This window comes from Arvicola amphibius, chromosome 2, assembly GCF_903992535.2.
Source record: "Arvicola amphibius chromosome 2, mArvAmp1.2, whole genome shotgun sequence".
Lineage (NCBI taxonomy): Eukaryota > Metazoa > Chordata > Mammalia > Rodentia > Cricetidae > Arvicola > Arvicola amphibius.
The window spans coordinates 33,204,818-33,225,268 of record NC_052048.2 but is presented as its reverse complement, the minus strand read 5'-3'; the positions used below and the strand labels follow the sequence as shown (position 1 = coordinate 33,225,268).

Genomic DNA, 20,451 nt, shown 5'->3' with positions numbered 1-20,451 from the left:
GAGAAAAACAGAGACGCTGGGCAAGGGACTATTGACCACATCAGACACAGAATGCTGCTTCTCATTCTCCTGGTAAGTTAGCTCTGCAACAAGAACTTACAGTTAACCCCATTTCTGTGTTCCTCTGGGGACCACGGTGAGTGAGTCACAGTTACCTGAGATCAGTGGCTGGTTGTGTGCAGGTCTGGAAGAGGCCAGCCTGGGGGACTAGGGACCATAACAGAATTCACTCACTAAGTTTTAGGGAAGATCCTATAACTTGTGAATGGCTCTACCTTCCACTCTGTCTGAAATGCAGACTTACAGCTGCAAGGCACCTATATAAACTACCACACAGTGCCTACTGCCCAAGAAAACAAGGACTCCAAGTCCAGTGCCTCCAATTCACACTGCAGCCAAGCAAATGCTCCCCCCACTCACTCTTCCGTTCTCTCAGTAAAGCCCAGTGTAAGAGAGGAGAGAAAACTCAGCCTGTTTGGGCAGGCTCAGGGGCAACCCCTCCCCAAAGTAGTAACCAAGCCACCAAATTTACAACAGCTGCCATCAAAGCCTAATAGTTTCTGGCTTGGCTTTGGAAACACCGAGGAAAGGCTACCCCAGTGTCCTCCCAGGGAAAGCTGACACACACAGCAGCCACTTCCCTCTCATCAATGAGCCAGGAGCACCCTTCCAGCACCCTCAACAGATCACGGCTGCACTTCAGTATCATGACTAATTAAAACAAAAATAAAAACAAAAACTAGCTGCCAGTTTAATACACCAGGAAGGCCGAGAATGAGAACACAGGAATTCATTCTGGATCTTTCACTTTATTGGCCTGGCACGTAGCCCAGGACTCTTCATCAAAGAGAGAGCTCGTGCCCTCAGATTCCCCCGCGTAAATGCACATTTAGTTAATGTTGAACAAAGTGGCCAATGGACACTTATGAAATGTGCAACAGCCTGTTATGTACATGAAAATATTTTAAAAAGCAAAAGTTTTCAGGCAAACACCTCATCTTTATTCTACGAGACAGAAGAAGGTAGACAAGTCGTCCCCCCCCCCCGTCCCCCCCCAGCAAGATCCTAGCAGGCACACCTGACCCTGCTTGGTCACAAATTCACCCTGTACAGGATCAAGGTGCACATGTCAATCTGGAATGTGCCGAATGCACAGAAATTTTTTGTGTTTTCAAGAATTGTATGCTGATTCCAGTGGCCCCATGCATGGCAAGCAAGACATCACAGAATTAGGACCCACGGACAGAGACGACACCTCCATACAGGCCGGAACTCTAGCTCAGCAGAGAGATTTCTGCTCAGCACTGCAAAGAGGAAAAACTTCCACTTCACTGGCCTAGAGGCTAATGGGGTCTGGACAGAAAGAATCCAAAGCTTGAGTTCTAGAAGGGCTTGTATCTGAGTGCAGGACACAAGGGCTACAAACATACACTGGAAGGCAAGGAAGGGAGAAAAAAAGCCCACCTTGTGCAGCACAGGGGACGTGGAGGAGGTAGGAGGACCAAGAGTTCAAGGGCATTCACGGCTTCAGAGTAATTTTGAGGTCAACTTGGGTTACATGAGACCCTGGCTCCAAGAGGCATCAAAAGCAAGAGAAACCAAACCACCACAGAAATATTATGTGAAAATTCACAGCAGTGTTCCTTGTGTTGGTTTGTGGCTTTCAGTCTTACATTTTGTCCTGATAGTCTCCACAGCACAGGCTGGCCCTGAACTCCTCATCTTCCTCCCAAGCGCTGGGATCACAGGCATGTGTCGCCACACGAGGCCATGGCATTCTGTGTACTAGGAAGCACTCACCATCTGAACAGGACGAACCACAGCACGTGAGTAAGGGCACACATTTAAAGGTTAGGCTGTGGAGCCGGGGAAATGGCTCTGTGGGTAAAAACGCACCTGGAGTGCAAGCCAGAGGACAGAGTGTAATTCCATAGACTCCTGTAAAATGTGGCATGCAGGAACATGCATCTGCAACCCCAGCACTCCTGTGGAAAGATGGGGAGTCGGAGACAGGGGAACTGGTCGAAAGCTCATGAGTCTGGAACACACAGCGAGGGAGCAGAAGCCAGAGACCCTAACTCAATAAGGTGGACGCAGAGAAAGGACTCCTGAAAACTGTCCTCTGGCCTCGGCCATTGCAGTGGCATACACTTTCCCCGCTCTCTAGAGAAAAGCAGATCTTAACTCCAATGGAAAGGCTACATGGCAGCTAAAAACACGCTTCTCCACTTCTTCCTTACAGCTCAGCAGTCTCTCTGTCCTCCATCTTTCCACGTGTTCTCTGCAAGAACAACCAGAGATCTTCTTTAAGGGCCTCCTGGTTGCCTTTTCTCATAAATGGCATTTCTTACAAAACCAGATTGCCAGCCAAAAGTTAAAGAAATCCCCCACATCCTTATCTGCTCTAAAAGCCCACGTACAGATCCCAACACGACTCACCCCTGCTCCAGCCCCACCCCGCGGCTCACACCATCAGGCACCCTGCCTCCAGCACACACCCAGAGGCAAGAAAGTGCTGAGTGGACAAAACACCAGTCGAGCAGCTAAAGGAAGAAGACACTAAGTAGCTAACCAGGTTCAATTCCTGTGTGCATGGCTGTCAATCAGCATTAACTGTCAGAAGTATCAGAATCCCAGACTCGATGCTGCTTGGGTTACACCCATCTGCAGCAGCCTCTCTATAGCTGACTGTGTCTGGATTCCAGGAGGATGATCGGTACCATTCTTATATCCCCAAGAAATGACGGATACACATTAACTACATGTGCGTCCCCGCCTTCAGAGTAGCGCATCCTTTCCCAGGAAGTTCTGCCACTCAGGAATCCGAGACAGCGGGACTACATGAATTTCCCCTTCCTCTGGGACCTCTAAGGATCTTCACCTCTGTCCAGTGGACCTGAAGTCTCCTCAGAGCCTCCACCATGTTGCTGCCTGTCTGCCGGCACATGGTGTCAATGATTCTTCCGATAAATGTCTTGCCCAAAAGGACAATTGGCCCTACTGTCCCCAAATCTAAGCCCTTGCACGAAGGATGGAAGACACGGTGTCCCCCTCTTCTACACACAAGTTCCTGACCACTTACTATATTCCAGGATCTGTTCTAGACAACATGGACTCGACAATATCAGAAGCAGGAATCTCTAATCCCAGGGCTGTAACACATCCTAGTGTAAGTAGGACGCAAAGGATAAATAAAAAATAAAGTAGAAAACCATGATTAAGCCAGTGGTAGGGACAGAGTGGGAAACAAGGAAGGTGTGTCTAAGGGAACACACGAAAACATCTGCACATAAAGCCACAGGATTTGTGAGGGCAGAACTTTCTGGGCTGTGAAAGGGGTACCTGCAAAGGTGCCCGAGGTCCTGGGGAAGGTGCCCACCTGAACAGCAGAGAAGCCAGCTTGGCTCAGAGGCCACCTAAGACCTTCGGGCCTTACCTCTGTGTGGGATGGGCAGCTACAGAAAGTGTTCTGAGCAGGGGCCACACAATCTGATTGACATTTCTAAAGGATCTGTAGAGTGAAAGGGCACAGGGTCAGAAGTCACGGGGATGTCCAGGAAGCTGCTGCTATCATCTAGGCAAGAGTGCCCGTCATAGGGGCAGGAAAAGCGGCCAGGTCTGGGAAATGTGCGAAGACAGACCCAGCAAATTTACCAGCTGGCAGTATGCGCGACTGGACCCGTTAACAACAGCAATGAAAAACTTCAACTAATTTATATTTTACATGTATGAGTGTTTGCCTAAACGTGTGTATGTGCATCACATGTATAGAGTGCCAGGGGAGGCCAGAAGAGGGTGTCAATCCTCTGAAACTGGAGTTAAAGGCAGTTGTGAACATGCACGTGGGTGCTGGGAACTGAACCCAGGTCCTCTGCAAGAGCAGTATGGGCTCTTAACTACCGAGCAGCCATCTCTCCAGCGCCATGGGTTAACAACAATTTTAAATGCACACTTGTGCATCACTGCTATTCTGCTGAAAAGAGGGTAGAAAAGTCTATAAGCTTCTGCTGTACCACCTTCAGAAATTACAAAAAGGGTTAGGAATATACCCAACAGCAACAATCCCCCAGACAGGTGCACACAGGTACATCCCTAGACAGACTCTCTCTGGACCACTGCTGTCTACTGAAACGGCATCCTGGATACATGTACTTACCATCCTGCATCTCCAACCCACTCAGACCTAGATTGAGTCATTCACCTTCTACAGTCAGCAGTACATGGCTGGGGGGATAGAAGTCACAGCCAGTACCCCTTTCTGTAACAGCAAAGGGCAGGCAAGTTTTCTGATCCTATCTCTCCGACTTGCATAACACTATCACATGCTTATCTTCAGAGTGCGTCATCTCAATCTGCTTAAAGGTAGAAAGTGACAGCTTGTGCTGCGAGACAAAATCCTCCCTACCTCTTATCTGTTTGTTTTATCTTCCCCATGAGGCTGCACAAGCAGGCAGGGTCATTTTGATTGCCTTTATATAACTTCTGTGCACTGCCAGCATGCAGATGCAGCACACAATGAATACTCTACCGGACTAGGCTGTGGCTCAGTGGTAGAGCACTGCCTGGTAGCATGTTGCCCTGGGTTTCATCCCCAGTGCCACGGAAACAAATGGAACAGAATAGGAAATACCATGGACGAATGTGAGACAACAGAAGGAGACCCAGCATGGAAGCCAGATAAGGAAAATGAACTCTAAAGCTCACCACCATTTAGCCCAGCGTTTGATTCCAGAACAGAGGTTCCCTGAAAACAGAACTATTCTGACCTGTGTTCTCGTAGTATTGATTTCCTATCTTTTGGGTTTTGTTTGTTTTATTGTTTGCTATTATTGTTGTTGGTTTTGGGAAGGGTTGTTTGTAGGAGGCTTCTTGTTTGTTCCCGGCTGCCTAGACCAGAAATAATCACTCAGAAACTATATTAATTAAATCACTGTTTGGCCTATTAGCTCTAGCTTCTTATTGGCTAGCTCTTACATATTAATTTAACCCATTTCTATTAATCTGTGTATCGCCACATGGCTGTAGTTTACCGGTAAGGTTCCATTCACATCTGTCTCTGGCGGGACTACATGGCATCTCTGTGACTCCATTTTCTCTCTCTCTCTCTCTCTCTCTCTCTCTCTCTCTCTCTCTCTCTCTCTCTATATATATATATATATATATATATATATATATATATATATATATCATACAGTCTGGATATATTGTGTTAAGCCATTGGTCGAAAGTAGCTTCTTTATTAACCAATAAAAGCAACACATACACAGAAGGACTTCCCACACCAGGGTTGGGCTTTTGGGGTTTTATTTTGGAGGGGGTGAGACAGGGTCTCACTATGTAGCCCTGACTGTCCTGGAACTCATTATGTACAGCAGACTGGCCTCAAACTCAGAGAGATCTACCTGCCTCTAACTCCCAAGTACTGGGATTAAAGGTGTCTATTGATGTCTGGCCTCAACTTCCTATCTTTAAACAACACATCTCTTCAAGATTGAGAGACAAAGCAAGAAGGAAAGGAAAGGAAAGGAGAGGGGAGGGGAGGGGAGGGGAGGGGAGGGGAGGGGAGGGGAGGGGAGGGGAAGAAAGGAAAGGAAAGGAATCAAACTACTCCAGTGTAATTTTCAAATCACTAAAAATGCAGAGACAGGAGAATATCTGTGAGTTCAAGGCCAGCCTGACCTACACAGTGAATCCAGAGATATACAGTAAGCTCCCCACCAAAAGAAATTTTTTGAGAGAGGTGCATGCATATATGCACGAGCGCGGTGTGTGTGTGTGTGTGTGTGTGTGTGTGTGTGTGTGTGTGTGTTTTCTATACTGGTCTTAAATTCCTGGGCTTGAACTAAGTGTGCATGTGTGAAGACCAGAGATTAACTTGCAGGAGTTAGTTCTTTATTCTAACATGTGAGTATCCCAGGGATGATGCTCAAGCCCTCAAAGCTCCCCATCAGCCCCCAGTAGGTAAGAGCAAACTCTAACCATAAAAAGTACAATAAACACATAATCCAACAACAGTCCTTCATCACCATCATCAAATATTCTTTGCTGTCCATTTGTCCATGTGTGATCACACACACCGACAGTCCATGTATTGATCACATGTAACCAACAGTACATGTGTGATCACACACCCACAGTCCATGTATGATCACATGTAACCAATAGTATGTGTGTGATCACAGACACCGACAGTCCATGTATTGATCACATGTAACCAACAGTACATGTGTGATCACACACCCACAGTCCACGTATGATCACATGTAACCAACAGTATGTGTGTGATCATAGACACCGACAGTCCATGTATGATCACATGTAACCAACAGTATGTGTGTGATCATAGACACCGACAGTCCATGTATGATCACATGTAACCAACAGTACATGTGTGATCACAGACACTGACAGTCCATGTATGATCACATGTAACCAACAGTACATGTGTGATCACAGACACCGACAGTCCATGTATGATCACATGTAACCAACAGTACATGTGTGATCACAGACACCGACAGTCCATGTGTGATTACACACACCACTGTCAGCATGGTCAGTCTTTTTTAAACCAGCATCACCACAAGCACAGGAGTGAAGAATAAGCTCATCAGTGACTCCTACATCACTACGTGACAAGGATCTTTCTGCTTCATTAATAACCTTTCAGGACTGCTGCTGGACTGAGCCATTGTGGTATGATACACAATGCCTGCCTACATGTACATTTCTTACTTCAAGGCTGTTTCTTGGTGTAGGAGGTCCTTCTGTTTGTGTGTTGCTTTCATTGGTTAATTCATAAAGAAACTGCTTGGCATGATAGGGCAGAACTTAGGTAGGCGGAGAAGACAGAACTGAATTCTGGAAGGAAGAAAGCGGAGTCAGAGAGAGCCGCCATGGAGACACCAGGTCAGACATGCTGAATCTTTCCCGGTAAGCCACAACCTCGTGCTGTTATACAGATTATTAGAAATGGGTTAAATCAAGATGTGAGAGTTAGTCAATAAGAGGCTGGAGATAATGGGCCAGGCAGTGATTTAATTAATACAATTTCTGTGTGGTTATTTCGGGTATAAGCTAGGCGGGTGGCCGGAAAAGCAGGCCCTCTTTCCTTCAACAGTTTCTCTCCTTTAAAAAAAAGAAAATCTTTCCAACTCATCTTCTAGGAAGCCACTTTCTAAACCTCTGCTGTCTGTTCAGTACCCAACAAGCCGAAACACCCCTCACTCTGGGCTCCTGCTCAGTCACACTGTGACTCACATCTATACCTCCTCCTTTCTGGGTGGAACACCTCAAGGGCAGGACCAACCATCATTCACTCTGGCATCCAGTGCTTGGGATGAGCAGTCATGTGACCAGATGGTTTCTAACTTGGAGCTCACAGATGTTCCCTTTGGGAAAACATCTCATCTTCCTCCCAAGTCTGATATTCTTCTCTTTTTCTTTCTTCCTTTCTTTGTTTTTAAGACAGGGTTTCTCTGTGTAGCCCTATCTGTCCTCGAACACAGAGATCCGCCTGCCTCTGCCTCGCAAGTGCTGGGATTAAAGTTGTGTACCACCGCCGCCCAGCAATCCTTTAAGTGGCAGAAAATATCCTTAGCAAGTATAATTATGATTCTAGGAAATGTCTAATTACTTGGACATGTGTTATTCATAAGAAGGTGATATCTCAGGGCTGGAGAGATGGCTCAGTGGTTAAGAGCACTGACTGCTCTTCCAGAGGTCCTGAGTTCAATTCCCAGCAACCACATGGTGGCTCACAACTGTCTGAAGATCCAGTTCTAGGGGATCTGACACCAATGCACATAAAAAAAAAAAAGTTAAATAAACCATAAAAAGGTGATATCTGGAAATACGAATCTACTTCAAGAGCTTAAAGCTGAGAGAGGCGTACTGTGGGTATGCACAGGAAATGGTATCAACGTACATGTTTTTATTCTTGGGTGCTGATTCTAGGATATTCTCCCACCTGTATCAATTCTGATAGGACTGTGCAAAGTCAAACAGAACCATACTTCAGCACGTAAACTTCCATGTTGTTTGTTTGGTTCTGCAGACCCAGGGCCCTGCACCTCCCAGGCAAGGTCCTGTCACAGATGGACCCCCCCATCCCACCCCTGCCTGCCACAGACCTCATTTCCTTTCTTTCTCCATCCTTCCCAACCTAGCCTCTTCCCATAGTTAAGTGAAAGAGACTTGTTATATTACCCAGGCTGCCTTAAAAGTCTTGATTTCCAGTGATCCTCCTGCTACAGCTTCCAAATAGCCATTATAATGGGTGGAAGCCACAGCACCCACACGTACATGGCAGTTTCTTGACATGTAAAATAGACAAGTTGTATTCAGCTCCCTCCAGTGTAACACGATACTACCTCCAAAGTCTCCGGCTCTGAAGGAGGATCTAGTTCGCCTGAGTTGCAGAGGCCCCTTCAGAACGTATACATGTGAACACGGCTTAACGTGACTTAACCAAGGACACACCATGAAATGTGTGACCATCCATACCCTAGACATGTTTTCGATCCATGTTATATACAGGTGATATCACCAATACCTTACTAAACAGTAGTAAAAGTCACTCATTTTGGACATGAATGAAACTTCCCTGTCAATTTCCTATGCCCTTTTCCCACATCCTCAGTGGGACCCACCTACTGGCAGGAGACAGTGTAAAAGTGTGAATTTGAATTAAAGGCAATAAGTGTAACAGGGCCCCAGACATTAGTAAGCCCTAGACCTTAGCACAAATGACTCCATGATGAAAGTACCATCCAGGCCATAAATGAAAACAAAGATCTAATCCATGAAGTTTTGGGAAAGTCTCTAAATGTACTAACCTTGCTTTTAGCTTCTATGTTCTACTTCTGGCCAACTGTTCTTGTTAACTGAAGGATGTCAGCCCAGAACATTAGAAAGGCTCAATGCTACATTGGGATCCTGAACACTCGATGGAGTCTCAGGCCGGCTAATAAAGATTTTCTATTGGCCTAAGCCCATGTCTGAGCAGTCTTCTCTGGCTAACACCCTACAACAGTAAGCAGGGTCCATCCTGACCTGAGGAAGATTACCGTCTGGCCTCAAGCACAAATGAAGCTTGTCAAAGCAGAGGCCCTTAGATCAATGTGCCAGACCGCTGTAAGAAAATACCAAAATACTTGCAAAAATAGTCAACCAAGAAAATTAAAAAAGAACATTCTTACCATGGTAAAGCCTCAAGCGTCCCCAAGTTTCCAGCACACACTACTTATTTGAGGATCTTGTCAAAATAGGTTCTCTTGGGACTCTGAACCATAGTAGCCACCACCCAGAGCCCCAAATCACAGCACAGAGGCGTGGAAAACAGCCCCTGGGAGGCGGTACTCAGCTTGAGGGGCCTCACTCTGAGGGTTCATAAGCTAAACTTTACTTTTGGTTTTGCTTTTTGTTTGTTTTGTTTTGTTTTAAGTTCAACTGGGTAAATTCCACCAAGCTAGACCCTGGCTGGAAGCCCAGGATCCCAGTCACGTGCTTCTCAGAAGCTGCTTTTCAAAATGCCTGAGATTTTTTTTCCCCAGAGAAGGCTATCTACCTAAAATTCTAGCCAAAACTCTTGGTCCCCAACAACCCAACGATCCTCTGCCTGTGAGCCTTCCTCACTTTGGTTCCTTTCCTGCTCTGCACTCTGGAGCTGTTGCTGGCTCTCCAGGTAGATGGAGCCTGTCTCCATCTGCTTGATTTAAAACAGCAAATCCACACACATCTAATCTATCAGGATAGGTTTCTCAGGCAATCTCTGCTACTAATTACTTACGTATTTTTACTAAGTACCATTAATTCAAGCAGAGCAAAGAAAATCAACAAAGGATCAGTGGGTAGAAGCACTTGAACAACTCCCTCCAATCTGAGCTCAGTCTCAGGATCCCACAGGGAAGAAGGAGAGAAGGAACTCCCAAGAACTAATTATCTGACCCCTGACCTCCACACATGTGCAGAGCTATATGGGCATCTATATGGACATGTATGCACTCTCATATGTGTGTACATGTGTATGTGCGTGCATACACACACAGGGCTGGAAAGCTCTGTTGTAGAATGTGTTCTTAGCACTCAAGGCCCTGGGTTTCGTACCCAACACCAAATAAATAAATACACATTCCATGCTCCCGTTCACGCATATAGCCCAGCACTGAATGATACAGGTACAGGATGATCACTGTCCTGGCTAATGATCGCTGGGCCTGGCTGGCTTCCAGTCTAGCCAAGACAATGTGAACCCTAGGTTCAGCGAGAGACCCTGCCTCAAAGAAATAAGCAGAGTGTGATAGTGGAGGGTAAGAAACGTTCTCTTCTGTTCTCTGCGCACAGGTGCAGGTGTATACACACACACACACACACACACACACACACACACAATACATGCCTATAGGAGTTACTAATATAAATTCCCACCCCTTACAGAGCTTCCCCTCCAGTGAGGGGCTTAGATCTTGCACACTGCGTGTCCTAATTAGGCTTCCATTGCTGTGATAAAGACCATAACCAAAAGCGACTTGGTGGGAAGTTTATTTCAACGTACAAGTCCTGATCACTGTCTATGATGAAGGGAAATCAGGGCAGGAACCTGGCAGCAGAAACTGAAGCAGAGACCACGGAGGATCCACACACAGATTTGCTCAGCCTGCTTTCTTACCTCAGGATCACCTGCCCAGGGCCAGCACCACCCACAGTAGGCTGGGCCCCGTACATCAAACATCAGTCAAGAAAATGCCACACAGACTTGCATAAGGCCAATCTTCTGGAGGTATTTTCTCAATTAAAATTTCCTTTTCCTAGATATGTCTAGGTTTCTGGAAAGTTGAAAAAAAAATCAGTCACTATAACATCAAAAAGTAATAAATACTATAAAAAGAAGCAAGAAGACCACCCTGCTGAGCTGCAGTTGAACTGGCCAATGGAACAGTGTAACTGTCTCAGCATCTCAATAAAGCCATGTTTTAGACAACAGAGCTGAGGAATAGCAGAGACTCGTGAGCAAGGCTGGGTCTTTAGCATCCCTGCTATCTGCTACATCACAGTGAAAATGGCTCACTGATGACACATTCCCCACTCAGCTCTCAGGAAGCCAGCAGCTGGCCTTCTGAATTCTGGGAAAGGCCTGGATCCCGAGGCTGAGGGGTCCATACCAGATGTCCCTCAGTGATCTCCCTACACCAGAACTCAGACTCAAGTTCCATATGCAGAATTTCTGAACACAATCATTCCATCTCTGAGAAAATAACTAGGTATTTGAGCAAAGTTCAAATGTGGAAGAGTTCAAATCAAAGAAAACAAAACAAAAAATAAAGCCAGCCATGATAGTGCACGCCTTTAATCCCAGCACTTAGGAGGTAGAGGCAGGCTGATCTCTAAATTCATGGCCAGCCTGGTATACAAAATGAGTTCCAGGACAGCCAGGGCTACAGAGAAATTCTGCCTCGAAAAAAACAAAACAAAAAAATTATTAAAGAAAGCAACCGGCCGGGCGGTGGTGGCGCACGCCTTTAATCCCAGCACTCGGGAGGCAGAGGCAGGCGGATCTCTGAGTTCGAGGCCAGCCTGGTCTACAAGAGCTAGTTCCAGGACAGGCTCTAGAAACTACAGGGAAACCCTGTCTCGAAAAACCAAAAAAAAAAAAAAAAAAAGCAACCCAATGCCTGGGGCTTTTAATTCTCTTTAGTTTACCTGTTGTGTTTCTAACACATATTAAGTCTATAATTAAGTAATATTGAAATCTCTTTTTTGGGGGGTGAGGTAAGTAGAACATGTGCTTAACATGGATTAGGCCCTGGGTCTGATACCCAGCAACACATACACACACACACACACACACACACCTGAAAAATAAACGAACCAAAAAAAATCAATTGCCTCAGATTTTATGCCATCCATAAAATTAAATATGATACTTTAAATAACTATAAGAAAGAAAATGACACCATTAGATTTTTAAAAATAACTCATGGAATCATTAGAAAATAAAGCTGAGGCCAGACATTTGAGACTGGCCCATGCAAGAGAAAAACCTAACTCAGAAAAAAAAAGAGGAAGAAAACCTGACACTAGAGCAAAATGGCAAGAAGGGGCAAAGATGAAAAGTGGGCCACGTCAGGGACACAAAAGCAGAAAAATCCCGTTGCCAGGAAAGAAAGGGAGTTAGCAGACACAAGGAAAGGTAATGATAGTGTGATATACAGTGTCCCAGGAAAGAATGCACAGGCTGAAGGGGTTGTCTGAGCCACCAAATGGAGAAGAGGAGAAACCAAAACACAACAGTCGAGGTCCAAGGCTACAGCTGGATAGAAGAGTTACCTCTGATAGCCTACATGTCACAGTGTAGCTACAGTTAACAACACCAGGCTTTAAAACATCTCACAGAAGGGGTTATAATAGTTGAACCTGGGGCCTCACACTTGCTGGGCAAGCAATCTATCACTAAGCTATAACCCCTCAGGCTCAAAGAAAGGATTCTGAATAGTCCCAACATAAAAAAAGAACATTAACTGTTTGAGCAATGGGTAAGCCAGTTACCGTGGCCTGGTCTTTACCCATGACAAAATATTACACAGTACCCCTAAATATATATGAGTGCTATGTATCAATTAACTGTTTTCACATAAGCCTACAGGACAATGTTGCAAAATTTCAGACCAAGAGTGACAAAGAGATGATCCCAATAGTTTTCCAAGAGGAAAAAGTGGTTGCCTATTACAAACAAAACCTCAGAAGAGCTAGCTGGTAACCTGGCCACACACACTCCAAAGGCCGAGGAGGGAGGCTCAACCAACCTGGGCTACAGAGTAAAAACCCTGATGGAAGGAGGGAGGGAGAAAAGGGATGAAGGGAGGGAGGTCTGACTGGCTTCAGTTACTCAAGGCCAGAAGACACCATGCTCATGTCTATAATCCTAAAGGAAAGCTGCCAACAACACCACGCTCGGTCAAGCTGTCCCTCAAAGGGACATGGCATCTCAAAGGCCTCTGTCCTTCACCTGCTCTTCTTCCTCAGGCCACAGTGAGAAAGCAAACCCCAAAGACCAATGAGTGAGCAAGGACTTAGGAGGAAGGTGAAGGACTCCTTGGGATGAGAGTGAAGAGGGACCCGGGGAGGGCCCAGTTTGCACCCAAGTCAGCCAAGGCCCTTTCTGATCTAGAAGCCACCATTCACCATTCACAGGTGCTATCTCATTTAAATCTTAGCGTAACTCGGCCACAGCAGCTCTCACCACTGCTACTGGGCCTTTTGTTTTCTTTTTGAGAATTTCATGTATGAATATTGATGGGGATGTCATTCTTGAAGAAGACTCCCTCTCAGTGGGCTTATGATATTTCCCCCATCCACTCTGGAATGTCAACTGGTATATCACTGCTCAGGTCTTGTTTGAGAGCATACTGTTGAGATTCCATGGCGCAGCTCCCTGTCATAAGTGGAAGACTATCTCACAGCAGACATGTGGCTTTTCACTTAATTGAGGCCTAGAAAGATTAACCTCCAGGGTCACATGGCTGTCAGTTAGTCTCTTGCAAGTGTAGTCATGGTCTCAGCAGGATGCTAAAAGAAAACATATGCTTGGGTCAGAACAAAGAAACGAGAGTAACAAGACAGAGGGGACTCAATTGGAACAACGAGAAAGAGAGAAAACTGGATGGATGTCCGAAAGGACCGAAAAAGAAATAGATTCTTAGCACCTCAGAAACACCCCACCCAACAAGCACTCACGTCTGCCAGACACAATCGTGGGTCTTCCAGGCACCTGAGATGGTCTCTAAATGGTTGATAATACTAATATAATCAATATAAACTGCAAAAATCATTTCTTACTATATTCTTTGTGAACAAGAAGTCTAGGCATGTTCAGCACAGATACAACTTTTTGTGTTCATATTTCCTTTAAAAATGATACTTTTTATTCTTTGAAAATATGTCTTTTTAAATTGTACACTTTTAATATTAGATTTATCTATTTTATGTGTGTGTGTTTGCCTGCATGTATGTATGTGCACTGTGTGCATGCTTGGTGCCTTCCAGAGGTCAGAAGAGGGCATCCAATCTCCTGGAACAGGGGAATTGAACTTGGGTCATCAGCAAGAGCAACAAGTGCTCTTAACAGTCTCTATAGCTTAAACTTTTCCTAAATTTATACAATGTATATTGGTCATATCCAATCCATCGTGTCCTTCCTCCAGCCGTAGCCCTTTCAACTCCATGTTCTCTCTTTCCTATTACTGAAGGCCCGCATGTGCAGCCGTCCCTGGACACAGCCACCAGTTTCAAGGTACCCACTATGAAGAGTCCAGAAATGAAAGACCAGCAATACTTATGTCCTGATTTTAAAGATCTGTTGGTTCCCCACCCACACCAAAAATTAACAGAGGATAAAAGAAAAAAAGTAGTAAGGAAAAGGGAGATAATGGGGAAATACAGGAAATGGGGGAGGAGAGGGCATCTCCAGGGGCTGGGGCATCACTCATTGGGGGAGCAACTGCAGAGTCTGTGGCTTGATATCTCAATGGCATCAAGTGACAGGCTCCCTCGTCACTGAGTCAGCATACCCTTCAAGTCTTCCGATTTCATCACAATGCAATGGACCACATTGCCCAGTGCCTCTCGGTTGCACCTGCTGAGGTCAGAGCATCCCTGGTGCTGTGGGGCTCATCTGATTCTGCGGGCTTATGGACTCACAAGTCACCTAACTCATGGCTTTACTCAGCTTTCCCTGTGTTTATGTCCTGGGGACTGAATTCGGGATCTCAGGCAAGCTGGGTAACATGCCATGTTATAGACTTACACCTCAGCTTTGCTCAGTTCCTAAGTAAAATGGTTCATAGGAAGCTATAAATGTATAATAATATATATGTTATCTGCTCCATAAACCTTTACAGAAGCTCATGGGATCAAGTTAGTGCACATGCAATCTCAACAGTAGGAAAGAAAGGAGGGGATCTAAGTGCCTGTTCAAGGCCAGCCTGGCCCACAAGACAAGCCAGCTCAAAAATTAAGACAATGCCTGTCCTTATGAAAACGAATCTGGCTAACATCTGACACCTGTTCTGCCAGAACAGCCAATCGGAACTATTTTTAGATCTCTTAAAAGATGAGGCAATAAACGTCATTTGGTTAATCATTTTCAATCAAAGCAAATTCATAGCATAAACCACTCCGGGTGGAGCTGAAACACCTATTCAAAGTCTAACTGGTACTAATAGGTTAACACTGGACCCGGCGGGAACTGCTCTGCTTCTCTTTGTGTTTTCCTTGCATTTCACTCCCACACCATAGTATACGCTTTCTCACTGGGCATGGTGGTGCACGCCTTTAATCCTAACAGGGGGAGGCAGAGGCTGGTGGATCTCTGTGAGTTCTAGGCTAATGTGGTCTACAGAGTGAGTTCCAGTTCAGCCAGGGCTAGATAAAGAGACCATCATATCTCAAACAAACAAACTACTTTCCCTTACACACACTGGCAGAGCTGAGCGGACTCAATATGCTTAAAAAGAAAAGATGATAGAAGGAGATAGATTAGAGAGTAAGCAAAGAAGACAGAACAAATGAATTGGAGGGTGGGACTTGACCAAAATACACTGTATGCATGTTTGAAATTCTCAAACATACACACACACACAAAATATATATTTTTCTGCTTTATTGCTATGTCTTCTGGGACAGAGCCTCACTAGGTTGTCCAGGATCACCCAGGACTCACTATGTAGCCAGGTTGACCTCAAACAAACCAACCTCCTGCTTCAGACTTCCCAGTTCTGGGACTGCTTTGGGTTCCTCTTCTCTCTCTCTCTCTCTCTCTCTCTCTCTCTCTCTCTCTCTCTCTCTCTCTCTCTCTCTCTCTCTCTCTCTCTCAGCTACACTTCTCCTGTGGCTCTAAAACCCACATACAATATGAACAGCTCAAAACTCCTATAGATTTATACAATAAAAAACTCATTTATGACACCCACAGGTCATTCATCTGTGCTAACAAAGAAGTACAAAAGAGCAAGGCACTGAAGTTTAATGCTTTATCTTCTGAGCCACAAATTCTCAAAAGAAAAAGAAAAAGAAAACCAGTCTAATACCCAACACAGGGGCCATTAATTTGAACATATGACATCTGTGACACAGTAAACGGTACAAACCTTCTCGAAAGGTATAAAAATAGCAGTCAATAAAAGTCTTGGAGGAGCAGGAGCGAGGAATCAGAGGACCAGCGTTCAATTGCCAGCACCCGTGGCAGAGCCTCACCTGTAACTCCATCTCCAGGGGATCCAGAGCCCTGGCCTCCAGGCGCCTGCGTTCACATGCACATACCCACACAAATGCACACGTGCATATATTAACAACAAAATTAACATTTCAAAATACTAGCAGTCATCATGGAGCTAGCTCCATTGGTAGAATGCTTGCCTGGCATGCTGGATTGGATTAAACCAGGTGTAGAAGCTGGAGAGATGGCTCACTGGCTAAGAGCACTTGCTGATCTTGCAGAGTCCCAGCAACTACACAGTAGCTCACAACCACCTGTAAACTCTAGCTTCAGGAGCCCTGATGCCTTCTTCTGACCTCTGCAGGCACTGCATGTGGTGCACAGACAAACATGCAGGCAAAACACCCAGATGTGTAAAATAAATGAATCTTAAAAAAAAAAAAAAAAAAAAAACACTGGGTGTGCTTACATTCATCCAAGAGTGGTTGGAAATTCAAGGTCATCCTTGGCTACATAGTAACTTCAAGTCCAGCCTAAGCTACTTGAGATCTTCTCTCATAATAACAATAACAATAACAGGGCACTCCTCCCTTAGGGTCCCTCCCATTCTCAGAAGTTCTTTCTTTTCCCTAATCTACATAGGTGCTACTCAAATAATAGTAATTAATAATATTCTTTTACTTGAGATTTGTTTCTGAAATTATGAAACAACTAAACAGATCAAAGTCAGTCACTGTAAGCAACTTATTTAACAAAAGAATAATTAGTAAGCCACTATGTTAAACAAAATTGATGAAATAAGTAAATACTTTAAAATGTTAACATTTTATGTTAAATCCATTGATTTTTGAATTGATTTTTATTTTTCTCTGCTCCCTTCCCTGCCTCTCCCCTCTCCTATGGTCCCTATGCTCCCAATTTACTCAGGAGATTTTGTCTTCTTCTACTTCCCATGTAGATTAGATCCATGTATGCCTGTCTCTCTTAGAGTCCTCATTGTTGTCTAGGTTCTCTGGGATTGTGATTTATGGGCTGGTTTTCTTTGCTTTATGTTTAAAAACCACTTACGAGTGAGTACATATAATTGTCTTTCTGGGTCTGGGTTACCTCACTTAATATGTTTTCTAGCTCCATCCATTTGCCTGCAAATTTCACGATGTCACTATTTTTTTCTGCTGTGTACTCCATTGTGTAAATGTACCACATTCTCCTTACCCATTCTTCAGTTGAGGGGCATTTAGGTTGTTTCCAGGTTCTGGCTATGACAAACAACACTGCTATGAACATAGCTGAGCACATGTTCTTGTGGCATGGTCGAGCATGATATATATACCCAAAAGTGGTATTACTGGGTCTTGAGGAAGGTTGTTTCCTAATTTTCTGAGAAATCGCCACACTGACATCCAAAGGGTCTGTACCAGCCTGCACTCCCACCAGCAATGCAGAAGTGTTCCCTTTACCCCACAACCTCTCCAGCATAAGTTGTCATCAGTGTTTTTGATCTTGGCAATTCTTACAGGTGTCAGAAATCCATTATTTAAAAAAAAAACAGGGGCCGGGCGGTGGTGGCGCACGCCTTTAATCCCAGCACTCGGGAGGCAGAGGCAGGCGGATCTCTGTGAGTTCGAGACCAGCCTGGTCTACAAGAGCTAGTTCCAGGACAGGCTCCAAAGCCACAGAGAAACCCTGTCTCGAAAAACAAAAACAAAAACAAAAACAAAAAAAAAAAAAAAACAGGGGAAGACTACTTCTATACCGCTAAATCTAATGCTTTATTATTCTGCTTTTTTGGCAGAATCAGTGTCATACCACAACAAGCACATTTTTTTTGTTTTGTTTTAGGGTCTTTTTTTGATTTTTTTCGTTATTTTGTTTGTTTGTTTTTTGAGACAAGGTCTCACTATGTAGCCCCTGGCTGGCCTGGAGCTAGCTATGGAGACCATGCTGAGTCGCTGAGCTTAAACTCACAGAGATCCACCTAACTCTGTCTCCCTAGTGCTAGGATTAAAGGTGTGCACCACACAGTTTTACAACCTAATTGAACAGCTGAATAATGAATTGGCAGACCTGAGTTTATTGCTCAAGAATAGGGCCCATGGCTTTCATTCATCCTGGAAAAACTATGACTCAGATCTCCATGCTTCAGAACATCCTATTTTTTGCTCTGAAAGAAAAAAATGACTAGGAAGGAAAGAAAATGTTTTAATACATAATTTTAGTACGATCATCTTTGCACCAGTCAGTGCAGTCCCAGAACCAGTGTTTAGGTTTTTAATGAAAGGGTCTATAGAGTTCAAGGACAGCCTGATCTACATAAAAAGTTCCAGGCCTGCCAGGGCTCATAGTAATACCTTATCTCAAAAGGAAAAACATTAGGGGGACAGAGATGGTCAGAGGGTGGATTTGTTTTAGGTATAAGCAAGAGAAACTAGAGCTAGGCACAGCACAGACTGGAGGGCTAATCTGGCATGCACAAGGCCCTGGGTTCTAACTCCTGAGCCACACAGCACAAAGAAAGGAAACACAGCAGCCTCCCTTTCTGTAGAGAGCTCACACCCCTTCCCTGTACCTTCACCCCAAGCAGATGGGACCCACACAGGGGCTTACATTTCATTCAACTGCTCTCAGGCCTCCGTGTGAGTGCTATTCGGGAGCCTTCCCTTTGGGCAGCTGCAGGTCACTGCAAACTCAGGCTTTAAGGTGCTCCCCTCCCCCTCCCCTTAGGCTCTGTTTCAAGTTAAAGTTTTTTTTTTTTAATTTGTTTTGTCCATCTGAACTCACCTGCCTTCCCTCTGTCAGGAAAGTAGACCCTTTCCTAATTTTCCAGCATTGCTTGAGGCTGTAGTTTTGTTTTTAATAAATATCCCTTTTTCTGTTATTCTAAAGGACTTTGACAAAGGCATACCTATAGATTCAGAATGAAGTTTATCCTCTAGAATTCCCAAGGAGATACGCAAAAAATTTCCAATTCAAATTGTTTTAATTCAGGAGATAAGCAGGCTCTTCTCTCCAAAACTACAAGCCTTTTCTCTTCGCCCCATGTTCCAGCTTTCCTGCTCAGTGGGATTTATACAAACTGGTGCAGGGTGTGCAGCCAGAGAGCTGAGGACAGTAGTATGAGGAGCCTGAAGTCAGCCTGGGCTACAAGAACCTTTATCAAAAAAGATAAGTATCAACTACAGAATCTAGTGTGATTGTACAGCCTGCCAGGCTGAGGCAGGGAGCACTGAAGGCCAGCCTGGGCTACATTACAAGACTTTATCTCCAAAACTGGACTACAAGGGTTAGAGAGAAGACTCTGCAGCTTAAAGCACATATACTGATCTTGCAGAGGACCCAAATTCAGTCTTCAACACCCATGTCCAGTACCTCACAGCGACCTATAACTCCAGCTCCAGGGCATTCAATGCCTACTGGTCTCTGTGGTCATTACATACAGTCAAGTGCACAGACCCACAGACAGACACACATACACACGATTAAGAAATTTATCTTGCATTCAATTAATTTCTAAAACAAAATAGACTGCAGTCTAATTAGTGAGATAAGTTCTCTGAAACAAGAGACATTTAAGCAACATTAACAAAATAAGGAAGAAACCCTCTGCACAGGCTGGAAGAGAAAGCAGAAAACCCTCTGCACAGGCTGGGGGAGAAAGCAGAAAACCCTCTGCACAGGCTGGGGGGGGGGGCAGAAAACCCTCTGCACAGGCTGGGGGAGAAAGCAGAAAACCCTCTGCACAGGCTGGCAGGGGGGAGCAGAAAACCCTCTGCACAGGCTGGGGGAGAAAGCAGAGTGAAGTGAGCATGAGCTCTTTATCCAATGGGAAAGGTAAAGATTTATTCATTTCATTTACAAGGATTCGAGGTAAGATTCGATAAAATGGCAGTTGCAATAAATCTAAACCCAAGAAGGATGCACTGGCTTGATTGTTCAGACTTGATTCAATTTCTCTGAGAGCGTGAACGCTAATGTAATATTGCTACACATTACACCCACATCAAATGCTCAGTCAACAAGAATTCTATAAGCCCGTGACATTCATCTCTTAAAAAAAAAAAAAAAGCAAAAGATGGGAAGGGATGCAGGTTTATTTAGCTTTAAGCAAAAGAAAAACCTAGCTGGAAAGGAAAGATATGCAAACAGCAAAATTAATTCCAAGTCTGGGGTGGGGGGTGGGGGCGGCTAGTGACCGCCCAAAAGCCATGCACTCAGATAAGCTTGGATGACACAGGGAG

The 20,451-nt window shown here is 44.8% G+C and overlaps 1 protein-coding gene across 4 annotated transcripts in view; it reads right to left on the bottom strand.

The window, feature by feature from the left end:
• Vgll4 (vestigial like family member 4) overlaps positions 1-20,451 on the bottom strand; it is a 110,241-nt gene that overhangs the window by 69,618 nt on the left and 20,172 nt on the right. The window contains exon 1 of one of the 4 annotated variants that reach the window (XM_038318657.2): positions 9,201-9,384. The exons of the other annotated variants lie outside the window; for them this stretch is intronic. The gene's annotated coding sequence lies outside the window, so the exon portion shown is untranslated. Of the gene's footprint in view, positions 1-9,200; positions 9,385-20,451 lie in introns of those variants that run through there. 4 annotated transcript variants of the gene reach the window in all.